This window comes from Dreissena polymorpha, chromosome 4 (genome assembly GCF_020536995.1).
Source record: "Dreissena polymorpha isolate Duluth1 chromosome 4, UMN_Dpol_1.0, whole genome shotgun sequence".
Classification (NCBI taxonomy): domain Eukaryota; kingdom Metazoa; phylum Mollusca; class Bivalvia; order Myida; family Dreissenidae; genus Dreissena; species Dreissena polymorpha.
This window is the reverse complement of record NC_068358.1, coordinates 115,842,362-115,849,329: the sequence shown is the minus strand read 5'-3', so window position 1 is coordinate 115,849,329 and position 6,968 is coordinate 115,842,362. Positions and strand designations below refer to the sequence as shown.

The following is a 6,968-nucleotide window of genomic DNA, read 5'->3' as shown; positions in this document are numbered from 1 at the left end:
GAATATAAATAAGCGTCAACTTTTTCCCGAATCTCTCAATTTACAACCTGTACTTCATCATTGAGTTGTACGTGAGAGCGTAACCTATTGCGTTGTTATCGCCCGTAAACTTTCCTTTGTTTATCGACAGGCGCATCTATTAATAGCCTCATATCATGAATGTCAAAACACCCGCGGAAAAGAACCACGTGACCAAATAGGACGCTAAACGCAAAAACCATGCGACTACGACTTTTATTATGTAAGAACGCTCCGCAATTCCTTTGAAGCCGGGGCCTTGTGATTGCTATTACGTAAAGAATTGACCTCTAACTGAAGTTAGCAAAGGAAACGCAGCACCTAATTGACCCATTCGTTCTATGTGCGAAGGCAGATTGAATTTTACTAATGTATGGTTTGCCTATTATAACACACATTATAATGCGGTAAATATGCGACTAAAAAGTAAAAAAACACTATAATTTAACTTTTGTTTCGAACTATGTTATTTAGAAACCAAAATTCCAAACCTTATTTAAAACAGCAAGACTTCATTTTTTTAGAGAATATTCTTGTCATATTTAAATGTTTTTTAATAGTTTCAGCGATAATAAAAAAAATTTATGTTGTCTATCGTATCCCTGTAATAATTGTTGAACTCGTGGTCAACGTATTATTAATTGAGACCTGTGAATATAAACAAGCGTAACCTTATACTAGTTCGTTATACTCATCCGGACTCCCCTTTGTTTATCGCCAGCCTCAGATTTATGAATGAGATGAGCGAAAATACTACGTCACGCAGACGCAGCAGAAAGTTGACTATTTTAATCATTCATAAACAATCTCCTCCGCGACATGTACAATACGATCATAGTTTTTTATTCTTTTCTATAAAACACCATTCGAAACTATTGCATTTAACACGATATTAATATAATGTTTCCATTTGTGAATAAACATAATTGGAGAACTCAAACCTCTTGCATAAATAATACAACTCTTTCTTCGCGCGTAGTAAGCGGGAATTGGGCTAATCATACCTAGGCCGTACCGACCTGAATTTTACACTAAGCACTTTAGACGGTCGCTAAAGCGACCATCTAAAAATGGAATAAAACATTGTATCAAATGCCTCGTATAATAAAGGGACAATCCGTTCAACAAACCCATCTTTGTCATATTTGATAGATTCTTGGTTTAAAGCTTCTAGGAGCTTTTTTCAAGGAGTCATGTTTGGATTCCTACCGATGGCTATCCAGGACGTAAGGCGATGTAATAAGAAGTCCATTACAGGTTTAAATCTTTAAGATTTGTTGTCCTGAGTTCAAATAAAGGAACATCTCAAACATGAAATATAAATCAGCCGGAAGCACTGTCATGTATGGCGTGTCAAACGTTGCAAAATCCTATGTTTCCATATTTATGTGGTATATTTGAATATATATGTTCTATATTTCCATTTGTGTGTGGTATAATTGCATATATATGTTGTATAAATTGATATATATATGGTAAAATCCATATTTATGTGGTATATTTAAATATATATGTTCTATATTTCCATTTGTGTGTGGTATACTTGCATGTATATGTTGTATAAATTGACATATATATGATAAAATCCGATATATGTATTGCATAACAAATATATGTTGTATAATTTCATATTTATGTTCGATATTTTCATATATATGTTTTAAAAGTTCATATATGTATGCAATATTTTGATAAATACGTGGTATAATTCTGATATTTGTGTTTTATAATTTTCAAAATATGTTTGTGGTATAAATTCTTTATATTTGTTGTAAATTTTTCATATATATGTCCTATGATTTGAATCACGGGAAATATTATGAACAGGCGTGGCTGAAAAGCGGAGATGGCTAAATTCCGCTTAAAGTGGAAGGAAAAGGCCTCATCAACATTAAAGCTGAAATTTCAATAATGATGTATGAGTTCTTTATCTAGATTATTAGTACATTTCTTTTGTATCTATTGGAAAATATTTAAAATAAAACATATGAGACCCTTCCCGTTTATAGAAAACCCTGTCCTTGGAGAGGAACACTTCTCGCTATTCAATCATACCGATTTTACGGAATCACAATTAATACAACTATTATGATAAATGACTTGCATTTTTAAAGAAAATGAAATGGACTTGCTCGTTGATAAGGCTAGTGGAACAATGCCACGATTCGCCGCTGTATGCGCAGCAATGTACGCATTGTGAAATATCTATTCTACCATTATTAACGAACTCACTTGTTATCTTCAATGTTATTTCGGATAAATTAAATTTCGGACAATATACAGAACATTTATTTCGGCCATTGGACGTTAATAGTTTAAATGTAAACACCGAGTATTAACTATTGACAATTATCAATTAAAGTATATCTTTTATTTTGGATTAATAGTCGGAATTCATTAATCATAAATACGATAAAGATGCTAAATAATTTGTATCTCCCAAAGGGGTGTACCCATACTCCCTAACATCTAAGGACCCTGTTTCAGCCCTGTGATGTTAACATAGCCATGAAAACAATTATCTGAACTCAAATTTGAGTTTTATTTGAATAATTATTACAATTTTAATGGCACAGGGTTGTATTAGGGTCCTGGGTTGAAAATGCTCTGAACCAAGTAGAAAAAAGATTTCTAAGCACAAAAGTCATATTGAGTTTAAAAGTGTTTGTTAAAATCATTAATGGGATTTATTTTGAAATCTTAAATTGATTATTTATTTATTGACAGTATTAATAAGCTTGACGTAATCAAAGCAATATAACAGGCTTTTAACTAAATCCATTTAATAACTAGTAATTTGGTTTCTTTTCAGATGCAGCTCTAGATGATGTCCCAAATGTGGCCAACAACGTTGAAGTCACCGTACCTCAGTACCTCCCAGATGACTTTAAGACCATTTTTCGCATGACAAGGGGTACTTTTGAAAGAGTTCTGGAGAAAATTTCAACTGATGATCAGCTTCGTAGAAAGATTGCCACGCGGGGTCGTGAACAAGTTCCATTGGATAAGGACTTACTGATGACGCTTTGGTATTTGGGTAATTGGAGACAGTAAGGTCTATTGCAGACCGTTTTAACGTATCAAAGTCAACTTTTTTAGACCATAACCGAAGAATGCTGACAGTTTTATGTGACAGTCTTCTTAAGACAGTAATATGTTGGCCATCAAACAATGACAAGCAGACTGTGATTGATAAATTTCAAAATAAGAAAGGCTTCCCTGGAGTCTGGGGGGCAACAGATGGGACGCACATAAAAATTTCTGCACCAAGGAAAAGGTCTCCAGACTGCTTAAATAGAAAAGGACACTATTCAATAATCTTGCAAGCTTTTTTTCGAGAAGACAGGCGTTTCACAGATGTGTATTGTGGGTGGCCTGGAAAGGTGCATGATGCACGCGTTTTCCGTAACTCGCCTTTATTTGCTGCACTTCTCGGGTTTACTGAAATGAATCACATAATAGGAGATGGAGCTTATCCGATTTCTAGATTACTGATGACACCATTTAGCGATAATGGTCACCTTTCAAAGGAACTGGTGAACTTTAACAAAGCCCTTTCTGGCGCCCGTGTCCTCATAGAAAACAGCTTTGGCATGTCAAAAAGTAGATTTCGCAAACTTATGTTTATTGATATGGTGGATATAGAGTGCATTGTAAAAACAGTCATTGCAAGTTGCATACTGCATAATTTATGCATTTTAAATGAAGATGAAATTGACATTTGTTTTGAAAATAATGAACCGGAAAATGATGATTATAACTTTTCATTATTTGTACCTCAAAATAATATCAAAGGCGTTATGAAAAGAACAATTATAACCAGGCAAGTTAACGATAAACTGAAATAATAAGCCTTCGGTTTCTGTTCTACCTGTTGAGAAGATTAAGTTTGGTTTACCTTTTATGATTGTCCATATGTCTGTTAAATGATAAGGTATTTGTGTATTCAACATAATTTTTTTCACATGTATGCAATTCTATGTTCTTGAAAATATGTCTATTGCACTTAAATAATTTGACTAAAAAACAATTGCTGATCAACTTTTATAGCAAATTACATAACAAACGATAAAATATCTTTAAACAAAAATCAACAACAATAATAATTATATCATCCATGATTTGGAATTTGACACTTATTTCATTAAAAATTTGAGTGAATGCAAAATGCTCAAGTGTTGGAAGCTTCTTACTGCAGTGTATAGTAACAAAAATTGAATGCATGCAATTTATAATTGGAATGCAAATGTTTAACCTGGAATTTTAGTTAAAATACATCCAGAACTGCACACCCAGAATAATTGCCTAAACATGCATGTATCTAGAAAAAAAACATTGAAACATAATATCATATGGTTGACCTTTATTTAAGGTATTTATGTTCAGAATGTCTATGATGATGACATTACATATCAATATTAAGGTATTGTGTTTGTTTGTATTGGTTTACTTTCATTGAAATCCAAAGATCACTTCTAATCATCACAAAGTAATTATTCCATACTTGAGCTGATGATCGAATGTTAGATCTATTTTTGCTTTAAGTGTCAAATTCATTCACAATCTGTTTTAGTATCACAAGGCTGTCTGCCACTATTACTAGCTGTCATTGTAAACAACATATTCAAGAATATAAGAGCAAAATGTGTCCTTATATTTAATAAAGTAAAAGCAAAACAAATGAACAGGTAACACTTTTCTGATCCCCTGCTCTAGACAAATATGGAATACACATGTAAATGTTCAAACAGATTGAAATCTGTATAACCTTTATTAAAAGGGCAGACAAAATTTTAATTCATGGAGGCTACTGGAACTAAAGCACTCACTTGAGATGAAATGTTATGTTAGGTTATCAATCTATGAATTGTGTCACTTGAACAAATTCTTGCATTCTCTGTTAAACATATCACACTAATAAGGGTCTTAATTTGAAGAAAATCCAGTTGAAAAAAAATGGTGCTGGAAGAAAAAAATCCTCTCAGGTGAGCTTGGAACTATAAATTAAATGGATTCCATCCAATGAAACTAGTAAAACTATGCCAAGAACAATTAACAATACTAAACATGTGTCGAGTACAGGTACCCCCCCCCCCCACATTCTTCTTTTGTCTATAAATTCCACTCATGTAAACACAAGCAAAATCGTTGAATTGATATTCCCCGCCAAATAAATTTTGTAAATGGATGGGTTACGAACTAAAAGAAAAGGTATAAGAGAAGGGCTGTGCCTTTTGTCAATTATGTTTTAGGTCTTGCACTGCCTGATTCTTGAAAACAGTTACATCAGGACATTTTGATAAGCCATTTTAGAAAGTGTTATTGCATAAGCTTTTGCTCGTTAACGTGCTGGGTTTGAATTCCCATGAAGTTCTATAAGAAAATTCAAGGTCAAACAAGTAACGAATATGTGGATCAATGGACATGAAAAAAGTGTGTCGTATATCTAAATTTTATGATGACATATTTTATGTTTCCTCATTTAAATCGCACAACAAAATTTAGAGTTTTACTGAACAAACTTATAACATAAGCGAACAAACAGCCAGCAAACTGACAGACAGAGTGACTCCAATATACCCAATTGTAAACCTTGTTTGCGGGGGTCATTTTTTATGTATGTATTGAAATTCTTAAAGTTTTTATTTCTGTTTCATCATGTCAATAAGATTTTTGAATAAATCAACTTTCTCATTGTGCATTTGTTTAACAACATCTAAACGTGATTGTTCTTTCTGCTTCTCCTCTTCACCATTTTGATTCAAAATTTTCAATATTGGATTTGAAGAGCCTTTTCTTTTTCTTTTCAGTTCAACTGTATCTTTAACGTTGGGTTCTTCACCTGAGTCAGTGTCTTCCTCCGCGTCTCCTGTACATGCTGATGAACTAGAAGCACTTTCTAAGATTGAAATTGTATATGCTGGAGAAGTATCATGCCTTTCCCTAGAATATAGTCCAATTCTGCTTTAAATTCAAAGGATGTCATCTTTGCTCCCGTCGCTCTGTTGCTGTCTTTAGTTCGACGATAAGCTGCCACGATGGTCTTCCATCTCCCTTCAACCTGCTTGCTATTAAAATGGTAACCTGTACTGTTAAGGGATTTGCACAGTTCTTCCCACAAAGTTTTTTTAACAGGGGGCTGTTGAACTTATCTACATTTGCTTTGTACAGTTCAAGGAGGAGCAGGGTTTATTATCTAGTCCATGTAGTACTGGAAGTATCTTTTTCTGGTCTTTGGTTCTCAGGCAGAGACCTTAAAAAACATTCAAACAAATGTTTAATATATCCTTTGGACAAAACACTGGTCTGTACAGGAAATAACTAGAGCTTTGTCACATACGTGACATATACCCCCACATGCTGCATTGAAACAGAATATTTTGCATGCTGTCTTCACAAAAAAAGAGAAGCTAATTTAGGGCGATTTTTAAGAATTACTATGCCATTATCATTTATGGCCATTTTGACCTTTGAACTCTTGAATTCTTTCGCATGACACGCCGTCCATTGAACAAAACTAATGTACAGAGTCATTTTTAAATCTCACAATGAATGACATAGTTATAGACGGACAAGATCATTTATGGCCATTTTTGACTTTTGAACTCCAAGTGTAACCTTGACCTTGGAGATATAAACGTAATTCTTTCACATGACACACCGTCCAATGATTGTGAACAAATGTACCGAGTAATTTTAAAATCTCACAATGAATGGCATAGTTATGGCCCTGACAAGATCATGTATGGCCATTTTTGACCTTTGGACTTAAAGTTTGACTTTGACCTTGGAGATATCGACGTAATTCTTTCGTGCGACACACCATCCAATGATGGTGAACAAATGTGCTTAATGATTTTAAAATCTCACAATAAACAACAAAGTTATGACCAGGATAAGCTCATTTATGGCCATTTGTGACCTTTGAACTCAAAGTGTGACCTTGACCT

The 6,968-nt window shown here is 33.7% G+C and overlaps 1 pseudogene; it reads left to right on the top strand.

Moving 5' to 3' along the window:
- Positions 1-1,211: 1,211 nt before the first annotated feature.
- On the top strand, positions 1,212-5,293 carry LOC127878724 (uncharacterized; annotated as a pseudogene).
- The last annotated feature ends 1,675 nt before the right edge of the window (positions 5,294-6,968 follow it).